Source organism: Manacus vitellinus, unplaced genomic scaffold (genome assembly GCF_001715985.3).
Source record: "Manacus vitellinus isolate BGI_N305 unplaced genomic scaffold, ASM171598v3 scaffold_12_pilon, whole genome shotgun sequence".
NCBI lineage: Eukaryota > Metazoa > Chordata > Aves > Passeriformes > Pipridae > Manacus > Manacus vitellinus.
The window spans coordinates 12950658-12972401 of record NW_021938949.1 but is presented as its reverse complement, the minus strand read 5'-3'; the positions used below and the strand labels follow the sequence as shown (position 1 = coordinate 12972401).

The 21744-nt window shown below is 36.5% G+C and overlaps 1 long non-coding RNA gene across 1 annotated transcript; it reads left to right on the top strand.

Annotated features, from left to right (window-relative positions):
- Positions 1-222: 222 nt before the first annotated feature.
- LOC108638683 lies at positions 223-19234 on the top strand. The gene is made up of 7 exons (XR_001920031.2): positions 223-342; positions 5899-6028; positions 7435-7506; positions 10268-10307; positions 13284-13382; positions 16166-16228; positions 19170-19234. It is a non-coding gene; the product is annotated as an uncharacterized LOC108638683 (long non-coding RNA).
- Positions 19235-21744: the final 2510 nt, after the last annotated feature.

The following is a 21744-nucleotide window of genomic DNA, read 5'->3' as shown; positions in this document are numbered from 1 at the left end:
TATGAATGATGCCACTATCCATACCTCAAAATTACAAAGAATTTCTTCATAACAGGAAATGGGCTGAACAACTCAGCTTTATAAATACCTGGAAAATAGAGATTACTGTAAAAATAATGCTGCATTGTGATGAGTTTTTACTTGCAGCTTTTATTTTTGATGACCTTTAAAAATTTCATGTAAGTAACTGAAACTGGGTCTTTATCAACATTTTAGGAATGTGGTGTATGGAATCTGTGAATTCCACCAGTGCCCTTAAATTCCACAAACCAAGTGAGGTTCCAGAGTACCCTGCAGCAAACTTGGATCAGAGAACAGCTATTTACTGAATCTTTTCTAAATGTAAGTAACTTGGGCATTTTTGTCACAGAAGTATTTTATTTGAACAACCTCATTGTGAGGTGTCTTAATGAGGAGATATCTGTTTTTCCCAACTATCAGCCATTTGAAGATTGACCTAATCCAGGTTTACAAAGCTCTGACACAGAGGCTGAAATGCATTTTTTCAGCTGGAGCAAACTTCATTGCTAACTAAATCAAACCTTCCCACAAACAGAATAGAGAGCAGATACAATAATATCACATCCATACGTATTTCACTAAAAGCTGACAGAGAAATAACAATGATAATTAAAATCATATGGTTATAAAAAAGAGTAAAAATATTTTCAAAGTAAAAATATTTTTCAGTAAAATATTTTCAGAGTAAAAATATTTTTCCACAGTGAAATTATCTCAGAAAATTCTTATAATGCTGATTTTCTTTTAAATGTGTGAGATTTCTGCAGTATTTATATACTCCTACGCATGATTAATGGTGTCAGTGCTGTCTTTTTTATTAGCATGTCTTTCCTACAGTATATATGGTATTAGAAGATTAATAGTCAAATGAAGGCTGCAGTCAAATGAAGTGCAGAGAGCACCACGAAGGCTTCTCCTTGTATTTTAAACAAGACTATTGCATTTTAGGGCAGACTCTTCACCTAAGGACAGAGTTTGCCTTTCAGGCAAAAGCCTCTGTAAATTGTGATTTGTCCATGCTGGTAAAGAGGAATTCTGATGGAATTGTATGTAAGTATTTGTTTTGGGGAATAAGTGGTTATCACTTATTCAAGTGAAACCAGTGAAGATTTTGCCAGAAAACTTTAATCCAAGCATTAAAAGACCTTTTTAATGCCAAACAGTAGCAAAGTAAACCAAGTTGTTTTCTGTCACTAGCCATTAGTGATTCCTTCAGGTCACTGTTTAAGGTGGCTGGACTGAAAATGTACTTTTTACATTATTCACCACAGTCAAGCAGTTGCTTTAAGGATAAACCTCATGCTACAGGTAAAAATCCATGCTACAGCTGGGAGTGAGAGTTCCATTATTAATGGGCACATGTGAAGAGTGCAAATATTCGGTGAAAATATGTATTTGTGTCATTGAAACATGGGATCAAGTATTTGTCCTACACAGTGTGAAATAACACAAAACCCAAAAGTTCTGAAGGAAAAAGTGTAGTTTTCCTGGATGATTTCTGGATTATGCAGGTCATTTCATAGCATGCTGCAGCTCCAAGCAAGTACCTGAAATATGTCTCTGGGATAACATGTCACGACAGCTTTTTCATTTGGTCCAACTACTGAAATAAGGTAAAAATAGTTTTCCAGTTATCAGGCAACGTGCTTTTTTATAAGGGAGTCAGCAGGACATTCCCAGTCTCCTTTTTGCCTCTTGTGGCAGCCCCAGCCCAGACATTGGTGGGAGATCTGCAGATTTACAGACACACAGCTGGGTGACACGTCCCCCCACCCAGACACATCCTCGTGGCAGGGGCAGCTCCCCACGCAGCCAAGGACCTGTTTGCATGTGGAATTAAGCATATGGCTTTGGGTTAATTTGTGGAGCCCTCTCCTCCTAAACCAACAGGAGTATTCCAGAGGAATGAGTACAAAGAAATTGCCAGTAGTAGTATCTAGGAGGTCATCATCCTTATTTATTCAGTGTGTTAATCCAGCTCTCAGAGTCTGTTCCAGAGAGATTCTCCTCTGGGACTGGCACCAGCCATTTTTATGGAGCAGCATTTACAGGCTCCAATGTTTAACCACTCTGCATTTAACAAGAGAGGGAACTTCCCTTGTTCAGCACAGTTGTACGATTTGGGATCTGTATTTTCATGCATGTAGCAAAAACTTTTCATTTTGGTAAATAATTTGCCATGTAAATATTAGCATGGATAATTCCTTAATTTCCATACTAGTTTCTCACACTTTAGACTTACTAATGCTCCAGATTCCAGATGAATCAGGGCCAAAAATGTCTCAAGTTTCACGTTATTACCTGTCAATTGAACTATTTGCTGTGTTGAAATGAAACCAAAATCAGCTCAGGCATATTGAATGTGTTAAAGGGAATTTGGTCTGGGGTTCCAGTTGATTTAAAAGCAAAACCTATTCCAATCAAGATTCTTTTCCATAGATTAAGGTTTGGTTTTGAATAATTCACACTGACCTATGTAGCACTCATAATTTATAGAAGTGATTTATTGGGTAAAATACAGAAATAGGGACTCAGAATAAAATGTTCCGTCAGAAGAACATTTTGCTGTGTTCCATTAGAAACAAAATGGTCTCTTACAAATGTATTTATTTGAAGATATTCTAAACTTATGGTTGTGCAGATCAGTTTCTTCTTTTCCAAATGGGTCTATGCCTTGTGGAGATGTCAGCTAATACAGATACTTATTTCTGCAGTCTTTGATTTTCAGCAGGGCTTCTATAAATAAGGAAATTCAATAGTTTCATTATAACCTCATACTACAGGGGTTTTTACAACACAGTGTTTCATGTACAGTCTTGTACTCTCTAAAGTTTTATCAATATGATCATAATGACAAAAAATATTACTACCTGTAATTTTAAGCAGACAATTACTAAGTAAAACTGTTTTGTCATTTGGACTTTATCTTTGATCATGTTGCTTCTCTGTGAGAAGTTGCTTAATTTTTTATGTGATATTAGCCTGGTCTAGTACAATTTAGGATGTGTTTATAGGTGGAAGTTATTACTGCATGAGAAATACTTGACTTTTTCTATATTCATGCTTAATTTTATTTTCTCATTTAGAGTATCTGTAGGTTGCATGAATAGACTTGGCACTTTATAAAGGGGTGTCATAAATAGAATAGGCAGCTACAGTGAGACAATATTAGAATAGTCCTATTTTCCACTATTTCTTCTGATCTTGTATGTAAGAAAAATAATGTGCTGGCTTTTCATTTCTTAAACCTTTAAGGAACATAGTAAATTTAAGAATAATTAATCTCTCCTTACTTTGGGTGTCTAAAACTTAGGTACAGTTTGATGAACAAGATGACTGAGGATTACCCTATTATCAGTGAAGAGAAATGGGTGCTGTCAAAGAGTTATTCATCCTCTCATATGACAAGACTTGGAGATAGTTAGGACTCAAAGAGGAATTTGCTGAGTTTTGAAAGATTCCACTCTGAATCTGGACTTATTCTACAAAACCAGACCATCATCTTTAGGGAGGTTACCCTGTTAAATCATCCTGGAGCCATTAAAAGTGGATTTTATAGAAAAGGGGTATTTCCTTCACATCCACTAAAGCAAACCATATGTGTGTGTATCTGTGTAGCTATAAATATACATAGGTAATGGTTGGATCTTGCTCCTTAAATGATCATTTGTTGCAGTGAGGCAGAACCTGGTACAATACGTTTCCTGTATTCTGAAATGTTTGGTCATTATTTCAATCACTCAAATTTAGGCCCTGGCTGAGAACAATCAATATGGCTGTAAATCTAAAAATTAAGTAGAAATAGATATTGCACCCATAGGAGTACAGATAATCTTATATAATGTATGATAATTTTCCCATATTATCAGAAATTGTTTAATCAAGATTTTTTAAAATTGTAACATTTTTTACTTCAGTAAGAACTAAATCAGCCATACTTGATAGGAATTCTTTCTATTACTCTACTCAGTTTATACTTTTCTGTGAAGAACTTATCATTCAGCTGTGTAGTACTTTTTTTTCCACAGAGGAAGGCTATATTCTTCAATTCCATTCATCTTTACATGCCATTTGCTGCTTTACTAGGATTAACAAGGCGTTCCAAGTATTTTAACAGGAAAGTAATACATTCACAAAAATTCTCATTAAAGTCTTTATCTTCAAGTTACAAAAGACTGCACTTTTTAATGATTAAAAACTGCATACTGAAGCAGCACATACTTAGAGAATTATTCTGATAGCACTTTTGTTACATAGGTTTTGGAAGATCCCTTTCTTTGCTACCACATTCTTGTGTCTTGGAGCTCTTTTACTATGGTAATAAAGACTGGATTCTTACTTAGGGACATAATCTGTGGCTATCAATGACTAACTAACACATCTCTTCTGTTATTAAAACAATTCCAGTGTGGAAAAGTTCAGTTTTAAATGTAGAGGATCAAATTATATTTGAGGCGAGTAAGGCTACAAGCACAACTAAATAGCACCTTTCCAACAAAGGTTTATTGCCTTGCAATTGTCTCAGTTTCATGAAAATTTGTAAGGATTCATATTTAATTGATATTTTTTGAAATTCAGAAGGGAGCTTTATGTAATTTCCTATCAGTGCAGGAATACATTGAGCAAAGAGCAGAGGTATTGCTATCTAGGTGCAGAGATATTGATATTTGAGCAGAGATAAGCACTAGAGCTCGTTGAGATGAATTCCTGGTGCAGTATTCCTGGTGCACCACATCTGAGCCACTGCTTCACAACACTTTCTCCACCAAATAATCAGAATTCCCTACAAAACATTCTGAAATGAGGTGTTTCAGAGTCAGGGAGTGCTCCCAATATGCATCCTCCAAAAAAAAAATACTGCTGGCCTGTTGTTTTAAGTGAAGGGGTCCTAGAAGTGCCTTTCCAAATACATCTGCAATGATGTGTGAGCAGGAGGAGAGATGCCTTCTCAAAGGTGATAGGGACACCCTCAGATCTTCATTTTGATCCAGTCTCAATGCTGAAGCACAGCTCCTGTTAACTTCATTGTGCAGTCAGGCCTGTGGTGCTGCAGTTCCTCACACATTTCAGGTTATCACTGTATTGACTAAACACAAATACAGTTTGTTGCTCTGGGAGACACACACATATTGCAAATTAAATCAGCTGCTGGAACAACACGAATATTCTTTGTGCCTGAGGAATGTTGGATATTCTCTGAGAACTTAGACATTAAGAAATGCAGTTCTTAATTGTTGTTATTCTCCATTCACATATTTCTCCATGAATTTGTGGTGAGTTGGGAACGCACACATTTGTTTGCTTCTCTATGCATATGTCTTCTTTTGCTTGTCTCCCTGACAGGTTGCCAGTGCTTTGTTTCTCAAAAATTAAGTTTTCAAAAAGTTTTGCAGAGTACTGGGGTGGCAGGTGTGTGAAAGGTGACAAGAATTCAAGACCAAAGTTTGAAATGTTCATGCATTGTGAAGGAAATAATTTTCATGGTAATTATGCAAATATATGGATAATTAGGAATCCTTTGGACACTAAGTACATCTTGCAATATTCAATACAAGGTCCTGTACTATGAAATTTTGCAAATTCTGTTGTACATTGAGATGTGATGTAACAGGACATTATGCAAATCCCTACTGGTATCTTGCTATTATGTCTTTTCCATTAATGTGAAAGAACACAAAAAACAAAAGGAAAAGCTGGCTGTAGAAGAATTATGCATTTGACTGCATATAAAGTAATTCATGAAAACAATTTTGTATGCATTTATACCTTTACAGATAAAACAGTTTTACTTTTTCCTTCATTCATGCATTTAATTTAATGATTTTGAAAGATGCAGATGGAATAGTAACAGTTATATAATTTTCATTTTGCCAACAGGTTTCTTGCAAGAGTGTTCTGAAAAACACGGAGTCATTTCAGTCAATGAGTTGTTGTTCTCCCCCTCACCACATTTCTGTGGTCACTGTCACCAGTGGAAATCACAAGCTCGTTATCATTACTTGAACTGGTGGGTATTGCAAAAATAGTACATCCAACAACAAAATGAAAATGAGACAACAGCTTGTTGTCTTAAATACATTAAAGTCAACACTTACATAATCTTTCAGAATTACATCAAATATTAAATGAAGGCAAATAAATATTGTTTTAGCTTTCTATTTATTTTAAACTCCTATTTCTGAATTTTTTCCTATTCATCCTGTGTTAGTACTGAATTTACATTCCTGTGTAAAAAGACTTGGAGGTAACTGCAGAGTTTAGATTTAGACCAGTGAACTGATATTGTGGCTCAATGATTTTGTCTGAACTTCGTTGTAAAATAAAAAATAATAACTACAAACCATGTCAGCATTTGGAACAGGGTACATAAATTCTTGGATAAGAAAAAGATTTTAACACACATTCATTGTCTACATTATTTTCAGAAGATTTTAACTTAGTGTTAAATAAATCCTGCATTCAAACATTACATATTTGGCCAAATGCAAATATCTCTTAGTTAAAAACAATAAAATATTTCCTAGCTACATTCCTGCTGACTTATACTTCAATATGCAGATATAATTTTGTGTGACCATTTCTTTTACTTTTCTTTGAAAAAGGTTCTAAGAGATTTAGATTTCTCTCTCTAAGACATTTTAGAACTGGCTTGATGATAATTCTTTGGAAGAGAGATTTTCCCCTAAATGGTGCTAAGGTGTTTTCCGAGTTCCAGAACAATCTGAGCCAAAACTTCAGTTGCTGTGAACTTCCATACTCCTACCTGACTGAATGCTGTACCACCTACCATGGGAGTCTGCTTTTTTCTCTAGACTTAAGTCAGGGTAACAGAACAAATAGCAAATTCTCCATTGAAGTCTCATGTCATTACTCTAAAATTGAACAAGGCTTTTAAGATAATTCAGATAAAATTTTGTTTTAAAATCAGTGTTCCTTCTTGAAAGAGGATACTTGTTTTGGGAGACCTAACCTAACCTAGGAGAACTTGATTGCAAAAAGTTAAAAAATCTTGTTTAGGCAGGATAATGAGTCTAAAGTGCTAGATCAGTGACCTTTTATAATATATGAACTTTATTCTACCCTGAACATTAACTCCAGCAGGCACAGTATAAGACAAATGTTACCAAACAATATTCTCTTCCATTTTATCTTAGTTTTATTTGCTCCTTATGGCACAAACTAAGGAAAAATATTCTTAGACCTCAGAAGACAAATGCCATCTGTCTGGTGTGTCTGTGCTTGCCATATGTGATCTATTCAGCTTATGAAATACCTGCACCCAACTTGTTGGTGTGAAGTTGAAAGACAGTTCATTCTTTAAGCAATGTGGTGCTCCTGTAGGCAGCCAGTCAGCTAATGTGGGACATACCTCCTTTGCTTCTGCATTCTCACAGGTTACTATTTCTGTTACAGGCCTACACCAATTCCCTTGATCCAGTGGACTGATGATCATTAGTATCCTGCTTTCTTCATGCCCCAGTCAAGGTACAGTAGTTTCATAAGGTGTTACCTGCTGATTATCACAATATAGATTATAAAAAAACAGATTATCTGCTGGTTATCGCAATGCAAAGGTCTGCTGCCATCAAATACCAGACATTTTGGAGGAATTTCTTTGCACAGCAAGAAGCTTTTGAGCTCACAAAAGACTTCCATTGAAATGTTCACCTTATTGGCCCTCTTACCAGACTGCTCACATTCTGAATCCTTTAGAGCTGCTCTTAGCCCCAGTTGCTTAATAGTGGAACTGTCTCCTGTATCAAGAGAGCTTTAATTTCAAGCCATATCCCACTCCTGAATTTATATGTATATGTCAGTGTCTGGTCTGTTGCTCAAGTTTTAATATTCTAGATTTGAGAATCAGAAGAAACCAAGATAAGCAATCAAATAAATGAATTTAATAAATAACTGATTGAAGAATAATTTATTAAATTAGTGAACTTATTTACTTAATTAATTGAAAATATCTAGCATGCCAATAGCAATACTTCTGTGCTATTAGCCTGAGAGCAGTTCAATTAAAAAATAATAACTTCTAGTTGACTAATATTAATATGGTGAATAAATATGCTACCAAGAAAACTGTTTATATTTTCAAGGCAGCCAAGCATCTGCACACAAACAATTTCTTTCTTGCAGCAGAATTTTATATAATGTCTGAAAACACAGAGGAAAAAAAGCCTTTGCTCTTTCTCCTTCAAACCAGACAGGAGCATGTTTACTTTCACCAAATATCCACATGTGTGTGACACTCTCAGGAGCATTCAGTTGCTGTAAGAGTAGAACTTTCTAATTCTTTCCCATAAACATCCTGCACATGCATCTCCTGTGTCTGTGCCCTCAATAAAGGAGGAAGGAAGTCCTGAAAGACTGTCTGTGTATTCAGTTGTGAGCTCCCACTGGGAAGCCAAGGCAAAGGACACAATTCTTATACAAATGGGCAAAGGTATCTACATTCCACAGCGCCAAGCAACCATCAAATCCAGAAGAAATTCCTAGTCCTCCTCCTTGCCCTACTTCAGGCATCTGGGAATCATTGAAGTCTTGCAAATAACTGAAAATATTAGCTGTCTGGTCACTGCTCACATCGTGCTAAAGTATACATTTCATCTACCCGTCCTAATTTTCTTGTCCATTTTACCCCATATTGTGAGACAGGATATTAAAATAAGTTCTTCTTATTTCTTTGACGGAGTGTAACAACATTTTCCAGACATAATGTGTCTCAATTTTCTCCTAAGTGTATTATTGTTATTTCTCTAGAGCCATAAAAATTGTCATACCACAAACGTCAATGGTGCTTAAAAGCCTGTCTTAGTGGGGGAAAAGGGCTATGAAATAGCATGGTTACTTTTGTAAGAAAAAACATGAAAACTTTTCTAAAATAATTGTTTAATAAAATAAATGATACAAAAAGTCATTACAGTGTAGGATATAAGTCTCTTCCTGAAACCTGCAACCTTTTTCCTTATGTTTTTATCATCTGTGATTAATATACCCACATCCAAGTTTGGCTGGTAAACCCTGATACTACATCACTGCCTTATCTCTTTGTTTCTCCTTGTTTATACTATGCTGCATACCCTTACAAAAGGGAAACTAAAAGTGACATTTGGGATGTATGGCAGGATTTTTAATATTTACTTTGGCAGATCTTAGTACAGATACAGATTTGGTGACAATATCAAGAGTCAAACACTATCAATTTGTTGTAAGGCATGTAGGCCAACAGCAGAAAAATAATCAGACAAGAATTTAATCAAGCAAGTGCTAAATAGAGGTGTATGGCAGGACCTATCACAGCACCTATTTTGTACCATACCTACATACACTATGTTGAATTTTCAATAACTACAACAGGCAAAAACATGGCAATAAGATCCCAACATCTACAGTTAATGTGAAAAGACCTAGAGCAGAAAAAGTTTATTTTTAATGTAATTAAGTCACTCAAACAAATTCTGCCTGTTGTGCCATGACTTTAACATAGTTGTTTATCAGTGTAGAATTTAGACTGCTGTATCTGTCCCACCTGGAAATACAGACCCACCACACAGTGGTGCAAGGGATACAAAGGAGGCAGATACATCGAGGAATTTACTACAAACAGAAAGCAAAATTGTCTATAGCAGTGAAAACTCCAGTTACTAAGAATAGAAAACCTTTTTTCAGCACAATAGTTCTGGGCATTGACCAGTTATTTTTCTTTTTTCAGCAACACATCAAAACTTTCCACCACTTTTTGTATCTGGTTCCAATGAACTAATAAACTGCTGATAGTGCTTATCAACTTGTCATGCATGGCAATGTTTTTTCACTTGCAACAAGAAAATGTTTATCTTTTTGCTACACTCAAAGCAAGCAGCAGAACTGAAAGTTCCTGTGAGAAGAGCTGGCAAGTGGCCTGCAGTCTAGAGACTTTGCTTTACTCTTTTTTATTGTTTGTTCCCAAAATTGTTTTTCTCAGCCCAAATTTTTCGGTGTTCTAAGATTGGTAATAATTATCTACAGACTAAAAAACGTTCCAACATAAGGTGCAGCACCTTAAAGTTATTATTTGTTCTTTCCAACCTTTTAATGCCTCAGTGTTAAACATGTAGGTCAGGGCTGGGAGATGCAGAATCACAGAAGAGAAACAAAGTCCCTATCTCCCATATAGGTTCAAAGCTCCATGTTTTCTGCCATAACACAGTAGTATTCTTGTGCATTAGTGTAAAATACTGAAGTGTTTTTAAACGTTCCACAGGTAGAATGGGAAAATACAGTTTTCTGCTCTCTGTGAAAAGGTGAGAATATATCCTTGGAACATATAATAATGTCAATACCACCCAATTATTATGCTTCATTAGAAATGTTAATTTTTTTTGCATTAAGATAAATTTGCTATTACGGGTATTGTAATATACTCTGCAGATTTGCTGTTCAAGTGCACTGCTCTTCTTATCTTAATTCGTATGGAAATCAGTTAAAATTGTGTCGTTAAAGTTTGTTTTGTCTGCCCACCACAGTCGCAGGCAGTTTTTCAGTCCCACTGTCAACAGTGCCAAAGGAGATGCCTTCGGGAGTTAAGCGGGCTGAAGCTCCCGAGGCAGCAGGTCCCCATCTCTTTGCTGTCTTGGGGGTGACATGTGAGACAAAGTCAGCGCAGCCCTGAAGCAGCAGCGAGGGAGCGCCGTGTGCTCGGGCAGCCCCGGTGCAGCACAAAGGACAGAGGCACCGCCGGCCCCGCGGGAGGGCCCCGCTGGCCCCTCCCAGCCCACCCTGCTGACTCCTCTCCTGCCCCGGGGGCTGGGTGACCCCCGGGCTTTGGGTGCGAGCAGGGACCTGCTTTAGGAGGAGATCGAGAGCCTTGAGGTGCTTCACTGGGGCAGTTTTGCCCCCTTGCCCCGCTCCGGGGTGTTTGCAGGAGGGTTGTGTGTTATCGGGGCCTCAGGCCTCACTTTCTGGCAGGAGGAGCTACCTCTGCTTTGGGGTGGGTCTTTTTTGACTTCTTGGAATTTTCTGTTTATTAACTGGGTAATCTGGAAGGAGAGGATAGCAATGGAGCTGGTACAGTAAGATACTGTGTTGTAGGCCAGAGCTGACTATTCCAGATTAAAATGCATTCTGAAATGAGGTGGGAGCTGCACTGCTCCCTCTGACAGGTGAAGTGCCTGCAGTACCTTACCTGGCTTAGGCTCTACTCAGGGCATTTTCCACCCTCCTGTGACTGGCCAGGGGGCAATCAGGGCCCAGCCCCTGAATCCAGAACCTCTTGATGCAACATTCATCTCCTAATGCTCAGACTGGAACAAGAACTCTCTAATTTTCATTTCAGATATGTTCTAAGAAGGAGTTTGTTTCCTTTTTTGGTTTTAAATACACCCAGAGTTTTAAAAGAATAAAATTCTGGTACAAGTTAGAATAAATTTCTAAGATAAGATGATTTTATATGAATTATCAAGGTACTGAATCTAGATTATTTGACTATGAGCCCAGATTATACCACAAAGTCTATGTTTGATTCAAACTACAATCTGGGGATCTTCTGGGCTCACTCAGTTCTCCTTACTGCCAACTGCAGTCATGGGATAGTTCTGTTATGGATTAGTTCAGAACTCCAAAAATGACTAGCACAGATTCCCTGGCTTTATATATGAATATCCTATTGCTTCCTCTGTTCAAAATTAACCTGCTGCAATCTAGTTTGATTGTTATGGTGCTCTCATTATTGAGATTTCCAAAGGCCTCAGTCAGCAGTCACAACAAGGCTGTAGATTTCATTTAAAAGAATATACAAAATAGTATTCATCATTTGAAAAGTAAGGAAAATTTTAAAGTGGCTTTTTCTTTAAAAAACCAAACCAATACCCAGTAATCAACCAAAACCCAATTTTGATTAAGAATTGAGTTTCTCAGTAGATTATTTCTTGGGCAATATCTCCTGTTAAGTCTAACTACTGAAGAAATTAATCATCTCCAAGTATTTCATCTTCTAATTGCTTAAGTGTAAAATAGGTCATATTATCTATCTTGATGAAAGCCTGATTATGAAATGTGTGATTTCTTTTAATGATCTTTATTAACTTACAATGATTCCTGTATGCCCTTCCAGCTCTAACTGAGATCCTGTCAGCACTGTACTTCCTAACTGACATTTGCACTTGTTTAAAATACAACCATAAAGATCCACTTCAGTCACAATCTTGGCACTCGTGATTTAAATATGGGAATAAAATTGTTTGCATGCATTCAAAAGTTAAGGAGAAAAACCAAAACCATTTACACTTCTTTAATCAGCCATCAATGGCAACAAATTAATTCTGTGGTCTAAATAACATTTAAATAGTGTACATACAGTTGAGGTAATGTTCAAAACTTGAGATAATAACGGGTTTCTTCAATATATAAATGAGACTGGTTTCTCTTATTCAGCCTATTTAATAACTGCATGTCTTTTCTGCTATTTTTGTTTATCTGTTAGGAGACTGTTGGTAATCACAGGAATTTTATATATAATAAAAAAATAAAATAAATATATATAATAAAAAAGTGAAATGCTGTTAATGCTCTTCCATTTTGTAAAAGAATCAAAGCATTCTCATATTACTCAATTCTTGGCACATAACAAATACATAATATCTTTTCCACTGTGGAAATTCTATTTGAAAAATATTACCTACTTGCTACTGTTCTAACTTTTAGGGCAATTTGTCTCTTGGTTAATGTCTCTTGGCCCTATAATTAAAAGAAATCGAACCCCCTAAGAAGAGGCTAATAGAAATCTTCACTTTGCTCATATTTAAAGAACAACCAGAGGAAAAAAATGATCTTTTACAGAATGTTTAATACTGAAAGTTACTCCCAGCCTGTTCCCAAAGTGCTTTTAGCTTCAGTGGACAGTTTTACAGATGACTTTTGCAGGCCTTCCTCCGGGGCTCTATCAGATCCAGCGGGTTTTGTGACATACCATTTCACACCAAAATGATTTAAATACTTAAAATAAACAACTTGAAGCAAGTGTTTGAATTCAAGAGCTTAAATATGCATCTCGAAACATGTGCTTGGCTCTCTTTTCTGATCCTTATTCTTCAGTGATAAAAATGTGCAAAAAAATGACAATTGTATGTCAGGTGATTCCTCTTAGATATAAAAGGGACTGGAATTTAGTGTTACTTATTTTGATTCTTTTCCTTGAATTTAATCTCAGGATTTCTAGATCTAACCATATATTTTTCTTGAAAGTAATGTCATATGATAAATATATTTTTACATATTTGCAGAGCACATGTTCAGAAAGAACCTGACTTTTGCTCTGGCCTGGATGTATAGAAGTAGTTTTGTATTCAAGAATCAGCTGTTGAAGCCTACAAGTTATGCAGGTAAGAAATTTTATGAAAGATTGCTTACATTAGGAAAAAAAATTAATTCTGATATCCTTGAAAGATTATGTGTAAGATAAGATGCTGACACTGGACAAATACAAAATTAGATCATTTTTAATGCTCAAATCCATCATCACAGTATTCTTTACATCATCCTGTGACTAGCATAGCCCCCAGAAGACTTCTAAAAAGTAATTAAAACTCCAATCTGTTCATATTAGGTCTTCTGTAGCAAGGTGATACATTTTGTAGCTCTGGGAGTACTCCCTTCACTGATCTTAACACTGCAGAACTCCATAGAATATATGCTGTCTCATGCCTTTTTTTTTTTTAACATTTCCAATTAGATGCAGAGTCTTTACCCAAGGAATGTGACTTGGAAATAAAAAGTTTGCTGAACATGCACTTTTGCACGGTTAGGAAAAAAAGTGCCGAAAACTTTACAATTAATTTAATTGATTAATTTAATACCTTATAAGAATGCATATGCCAGTGTGTTTTGACCTGTGAGTACAATATTGTTCAACACTGCTTGTTCAGTCCTCCTAGAAAGGAACGTTCTTGTTATTGTGGTGTTTATTTGGCATCAAAAGTTCTGAGTTTCAGCTGTAACAGCAAGTCCACTTTGTGACCTGTAGGACATGACTTGACCTGTCAGGTTTTCTTGCCTGAAAAATGAGACACAGTCCTTTAGCAGAATGAAGAGCATTTGCTTGGAGATTAAACTTTAATATAAAAGGGGGGGTGAAGCCACCCAGTTAGTTTCTTTCCTATGTCACCCAGTATTTTGGAGGCTATTTAAGGATATCAGTAGTCCCTGTCAGAGGGATGAAGTGACACCATCTATTATTTCCTTTAAGCTCGTCAATGGAGCCAGGAGTCCATTTACCACAAAGCAGTGACAGTGCTGTCCCACACACAGCCACTGAAATAAATGTTACCAGCACTGCACATGTCAACCTGATGATATATTGGGCTGAAATACCCAGGCACAAACAAACCGTGTTTACGGGTCTGTGTTCTGCCTCCTCCTTCAAGAACTGGAAAACTGCAGGCGCCAGGGGAACCTGTCACCCAGCAGGAATAAACTGTGCCCAGGAGATCCCTGGAGATCTCTCCCGCTCACCAGAGGGGCAGGGAGAGGAGCCACCCAGCATTCCCAAGGGACTGGGCCATCCCACCTCCCTCAAAAGCCTCTCAGCAAGAGGAATGCCCACACAAAGACCTTTAGAGTTGGATAAGCACAGGACAGCTGAGAACCCACAATATCTTTTCTAGGTTTAATCATAATTTTATTTTGGGACTGTATGAAAACTTGGGTGTTTTGGTACATTTAATTTAAACAAAAGTACTGGACAGATCCATGCATTTGATAAATGACCTGATGCATGTTTCTAAAATTGATATTCTAACCGAGGTCCACCTGAGCAGTCATTCAAGTCAGCTTGCAAAATGTCTGTCATATTTTCAGAGACACAGATGCTAAATTCTTATGTTAAAAACAAGTTAATTGTACCAAAAGAATGAAGCTCTCGCTCTTAAGCCAAAATATATCCCTCTTCATAATACCATGCAGTTATCTGCATGTCCCTTGGATTTATGACTTATGACATTTGTTTACCAACAGGTGGTTGCATATCTTGCCATTTATATTTTAAGCAGCAGTAAACACAACTAAAAATAATATAAGACGAACAAAATAAAACTCAGTGGTGTTTTTAAAGTGTTTTTAGAGAAAAGCTGTATTTTTAAGCCAGGTCTTCGAGTAGTTCTCACCAGGCCCAGCAACACAGAAGAATACTGCAAGAGCAATAAGGATTTTTAGGGGCATTATGATAGTGTAAAGGAAACACATCTGCCCCCAAAAGTCCCTCATTTTCCCTGCGGTTCAGAGCCATGCAGGAAGTGGTGAATGCTGTGGAACATCAAAAATGGAACTACAAAGAAAAGATTTTTAAGTTAGAACAACTTTCCAACAATACCTCAGGATTTCATCATTTTCTGTTAGTTCACTACACAGGAAAATTGTAGTTTTTCAAACAGCCTCTAAGTCATTGCTCTGAATGTATAAAATGGTCCTGTCCATTCAACAAAGTGAATTCTTAGGCAACACTCTAAGAAATTCTGTTGGTATTGGGAAGTGCAAAACAGTTTGCAGGAAGCCCAGACAACACAGGACAATTTTTCTTCTTTCAGCTCTCCAAAAGCAAAAAAATAAAACAGAATAATCATCATTAACCATTGACCTGCATTTCTCATTTTTAAGGATACTTCAGTGACAGAGTGAACATTAGTTTATAGAAGAAAATTATATATAATAGAATCATATAACAATTTTCATTTTAAAGAATTTAAAGATATTTTCCAGCTCCCTTATACATACAGAAAGATCACTCAGAGTAAAAATACAAAGAGGAATGCAATTTAGGAAAGACTAAATACTAGATATTTATAAATATCCTTAGTAAAACAGGTAGCACATTTGAACTCTGAGTTATGCCTATTCAATTGACATGCCCAATGAAAAGTTACCATTTTAAAATAATCCACATTGAATAGCACCTAACAGGCATAATCTTCACAGATTCTTGTACCATAAGGTATAAAATATATCACTGAAAAAAAGCAATGTCCAATTCCTCATATATTATTTAATATGATGGGCTGTGTAATACATTTGCTCTGCGTTTGTGTTAAAATATAATAAAAAATTAACCCAATTCTTTCCTCAGGTTCCAGAAATTTTAATGTGATCTCACTTGCATTTTTTATGGATGCAGGTCCAGTGAATTCAGTGGAGATCCTTCTGACTGACAGCAGCATCCAGGCACCTACTGACACAGGTGTGTGCAGTTTGTGTGGTTTGAAACAGGCCTTGGATTACAAAAGAAAGCTTTAATACAAACAGCAGCAGCAGCAAAGCAAAAATCTGGATTTTGCTGACCTTAATAGCCATTTTAACAGTAGCAATCCATAACAAATAGAAATGCCCCTTCAGTGCAATTACTGCATTCACTTATTTCTCTTGGCACATGTGGGCCAATCCTGAAACATCCCGAATGGATTTTTCTCAGCCTTTCCTAAAGCCCTTTATATGGGCCCTGTTGTAGATGACAGGACACATTTTGTCCTTTTTGTGTGTGTGTTTTGTTTTAATTCTTATCCTGACCTACAAACAAAAGAAAAGTTTTATTTATAAAAATCAGTGTTTAGAGACTATTTTATATTGGTTCCTATAGAAAGGCCATGATTTCAGTAAAAGGATTTGGTCTGTCTGACTGAAGCTTAGATACTTTAAACAGCAAAAATGCATCAATACTACTTTACACTGGTGAATTGTAGTCTCCTTCATTAACAGCTAAATTAAAATATTACAGCAGCATTAACTGAAAAGATCAAAATAGTTTTGTTTGAAGTTTTTCACGTGCATCCACAGTGTAAGTAATTGGTATATTAGGAAATCAGAGAGAACTGATGTATCATTTTTAAGACTTTTGAGCTCAGCTAAGAGCAAGTATGCTCCAAACAGGAAAAGAAAAAAACTTCTGGAGCCTGCCTGTAGAGAATCCTGATTCTAATGTAAAAAATAAAATGTTGGTAACTGAAGGGCTTTATATCCAGCAGGGAGTGAGAGACCAGGGGTAACCTTCTGATGCCAACTGCTGACATGTAGTCCTGTCAGCTGGCTCACAAAGCAAGTCACCTCAGTAATACATGTTAGTCTATTATCTTTATTTACTCTGTGAATATTATAGAAAGGTCCTGAAAAAAATCCACAAGCTGAATAAGGCCTATCCGCTCACACAACTCCTAAAGAAACCTCAGAAAGAGGAATTACTTGGGCATTTTGACAACAGGTAAAACACCTGATCCTTTGTTTTTTCCATGTTTATATCCTTTACCAAATTCCCTCCACATCTGCATTGTTTGCATATGGCATTGCAGCAAGACATCAGTGCATTTATTAACTGATATGCTGTGAAAACTGGGCAAATGATACTTTCAATTCAGTAATTTCACCAGAAGCTTCAAGCCACGTGGTCTGAAGTGGATTTGGCATTTCATGTCACACAACTACTTTCCTACCACTTCTTTCACTACAGGTGCAGCTACCAGGTGACAGCAGTGTTTTTCCACTAACATTTTAAAGCCATTTTAAAAAATCCATTTTTTTTTTGCTTCATAACCTATGAAATATGATTTTTTTGGCAAATAAAAAATGATACTTTGAGGGATGTCTTTCAAAATTATGCCTGAACACACAGCTGTGTGTTCACATAGATTTTCTTTGTGGTGTGAGGTCCAGGTTTTACACAGGCAAGCAGTGCTGGTGGCTGACACTGCAGCAGGGAGACAAGGACAAGGCACAATTTAAAAATCAGCCCTTGGGTGTCTGTGCTCTTGCCCTGGAAAAAACTCTGGATGGCTTCTGAGGAAGGGGTGACTGATTTTGTAGCCTTCACTAAGGCAAAATTTTTCGTTGTTCCAGGTCATGAGTTTCCAAACTCGAGGTCGTTACCTCTCTCTCTCTTTTTCTATGGCTGGATCAGAGGGGAGTCACAAAACTTTTCTGTTGCAACACGAGGTCAGGAGATGTCAAAGGTTGAGGCCCTGCTTCAGAAAATGCAGGCCACAAACCAATCCCCAGCCATGCCACTGGATTCTGGTGGAGATCCTGATCTTTTCACTGCTTTCAATAAAATTTCAAAAGTAAACAGATTAGGCCATTTGATAATCCTCTGCTGATTCAGTGTGTTTGTAAGCTGGTTTTTTTTTTAAAGGTTTGCTTAAAAATGGAGAAAAGTCATTTTAAAAATGTAGTTTTAAATTTATTTTAAATAGAAAGAGAGCTGGTAGGACTTTCAATTTTATAAATTATAAATGCAATAAATAATTGGGCCTGATATTTCTAAACATTATTTTTTCAATAATTCATGACATTTTTTTTACCTCAAGAAAAATTAATTTTTATTATAAACATACCATCTACTTTTTCTCTTCTGTCATTTTCTTTTTGTCATAACAAATAGCAAGATAGACTGATCCCAGGTATTTAATTATTAATGCCCTGGATACACAGTGCACTTCAGGAGTCTCAGCTCTGAGGCCACCACCCCAAGCTGCACGCAAACCTGGGGGGAAAAACCAGAGTGAGGGAAAGAGAGCCAATTTTTATAACACAGATGTTTAGGGCATCTATCACTGTTTCTTCTAATCATCATCAATTTAAATAACACATAGAAGATAAACATACTTTTAAAGTTTAAAATACATGCATGATATCCACGGTAGGAGAAAATTATCTGTTTTACTGCACACCAGAGACAAACAGGAGCTGCTTCTGTAAGCTCGGGAAAGGGAAAAAATGTGAATAAAAATGTTGTATGAGGAAGGCCTAGAGAAGTGTAACTGTGTTCTTTAACACTGCTCATTAATCATTCAAAGAGTGTATTAATTCTAGAGCTGGGTTATTGGTGCTAGGAGGAATGCCTGTTAATTTTATTTATCATCAATAGAGAATCAAACAGAACCCGTTTGAAAAACTAATCTAAAAATAGCTGATCAGCAAAGTGTGTTACTTAAAGCACATCTTACTGAAAGTAACTGTGCAAAATTACATGTTTTAATTTAAGATCTTCAAAGTAACAGTTGGTAAGAAGCAACTGCTGTATTTCAGCTGATCTTTGCTGCTGTTCGGGTATGTAGGTTTGTTTCTCTTTTCCCTTAAAGATCCTCACATTGATCCACTTTCTGATCTCTGATTCTCTGCTCTTATGTTCTCAGAATCCTAGTGAAGAGACATGGGGAGTTAAACCAATACAGATCTGACAACCTGTAAGACTGGACAGGTCTGGAATGTATTCACAAACTAAGTACTATAATTCAAAAATGAAAAATTTTTACAGTTAAGTTCATAGCTTAATTGGCTCATGAAAATTTAACCTCTCATAAATGCTGCCTTTGAACAGCATTATTTCATGCAGAACAGTAGCTAAAAGGCACATTAGCAGCACAATTCTGACCTAAGCTCCTCCAAATCAGATTTTGGTCTTAAACAAGTGAGGAATTTGTTGCACTGAGGTTTGGATATGTCCTATTTCACTTGTGTAGAGATTGTATTGCTATAAAATGTAAAATGTCAGAATTCTACAGAAAAATCTTGGTAATTCATCCTGATATCCATTTGCATAAATGTATAGATCCTGCATATAGTCATGTAGAACAACTTTACTTGAACAGTGTATCACTGGGTAACTTCAGCTGAATTTCCAGGCCTTTTTGAAATATTCAAATTGTTTCAGTCTGAATAGGTCAGCACTTAAAATTTATCTGACTGCAGTGACAATGTGACCACAATGTGAATGTCTAGATGTTTAATGTGTAACTTAAGGAGGTGATTAGCTGGCATAAAATGTCAAAACTATGACAGACACGTTTACACCAACTGAGGGGATGCTCCTGTGTGTATTCTGTGTGCATATACTGCATTTATGAACCATTGTAGAAATTACACTGTGTGAGTGTCATGTGTTTCTTTGAGTGTTAAACATCTGTGCAGTATATTTGGAACCATAGAAAGTCCACTGTATCTACTGTCATTTTCAACACTTCCTAGAATCCCATGAGGAAAGTACAGCTATGTAATTATTGAGTAAAAATTATACTTAAATTCTTTAGGACATCGATACTAAAATGTAAATAATAACATGAACTGAAACAGCTCTACCAAGCTCAGGTTTACAGTGCCTTACTCATAAAAATATATCCTATGGCTTTTACCAGTACAAAAATTAGTAGTCTTTAAATTGATCCATAGATACAGACTGGACACATGGAGACACACAAACAGACACACATAAAGAAGCAGCTGGTTGAAGAGACACGTTAAAACTGAATACTCTGTGAGCAAAAAAAATGAGAAGGGGATTGACAATACAAATGTTACCAGTGCTTATATGTTTGCAAGGTTTAAACTGCCTCTCTTTTCTAGGGACTTCCTTTTCTCCCAATTCACCTGCACTGAGTGACCACTCTTTGAAAGATAACTTTTTCTTCATCTTTTGCTGGCTTTTTAAGAGAAAAACACCACCAACAGCTAGAAAGCTTTTATGTTTAACTTTTGAAATGATAATATTTTCTATCCACTTTTTATCGCTAAAGACAACATTAAAGTTAGAACACGATTATTTATTTAAAGTGTAGCAGCCTTTTCCTAAGTGCAGCAGTAGTTTACTACTAAGTTTAATGTCCAGTGTAAGAGCCATAATGTGCAGTTTTCTTTTGCAGAACAAAGTGACCACCAAAAGCGGGACTTTGTGGGCCAGTTGGATAAAACATAAGCTCATCTCGCCCCCAAAACCCCGACTCTGGAACCACAACCTTCCAAGATTCAATTTGTAAGTAAAGTATCTTTGTAAGATATGCCCAATCAACTGAGTCATTGCTTACAGAGCGGGTAATTTTCAGACTAATAAAAAGAGAATATTGTAGCCAAGTCACAATACACACTCCTTCATTTTCTGGACAGCGGGAATTACTAAGAGATACTATTTGGTTTTATTCATATTTTATGATTTATTTATCAGGCAGGTAAGAAGTACCTCCTCTAAGTGTCTATAAAATGACATGGAACTCCCCAGAATAACAGTTATTTATTAGACCCAGCACTCAAATTATCTATTAAGACTTCTTCTCAAAGTGGGTAACAAATTACTGCGTATCTCTTCCACTGTGTCAGACTAAAGTGGACACATTATAGAGAAATGTCTGTCAATAGTCTAAATTTCTTATTTGTATGATAAACTAGAAAATATTTTCATCTACCTGAAACAAGTCTTTTCCCATTAACAATGATAGTTTCAAGTATTCAGCTGTGTGTCTACCACCCTCAGTATGATGTTTCTTAAGAACTTCTTTCCAAGGTGAGAGGAAACAGATTCATGGACAAAAGGAATGTGTTTTCTAAATCCTCACTTTACAATTCCAACAGAACTATAAAATAAAATCCAAGTTTAAAAGCATTATAGTTTACACTTGGATGGCTGAAGTAGGTAAATGCTGTCAGTTACTTTAAAAGAAACTAATTACTGTGCTCGAAAAGCCACTGTTACATTCATTCTGCTTTTGATAATCAAAACACAGAGCCGAAGAATGCTGTCCTAGCTGAACCGCTGCATAATCAGCAAACACACCTTGACAGGAAAACACAGAGAAGTTGATGGAAATTCTGGCTAAGTAGAAATGTTTAAATAATTCCTCTTTCTACAGGCCACACGTTTTAACCGACTAATTTGATTTAGGTGGCTTCGCTGGCCATGATTCCACACGAGCCGCTCAGACGGTTGCATCGACACCGCGC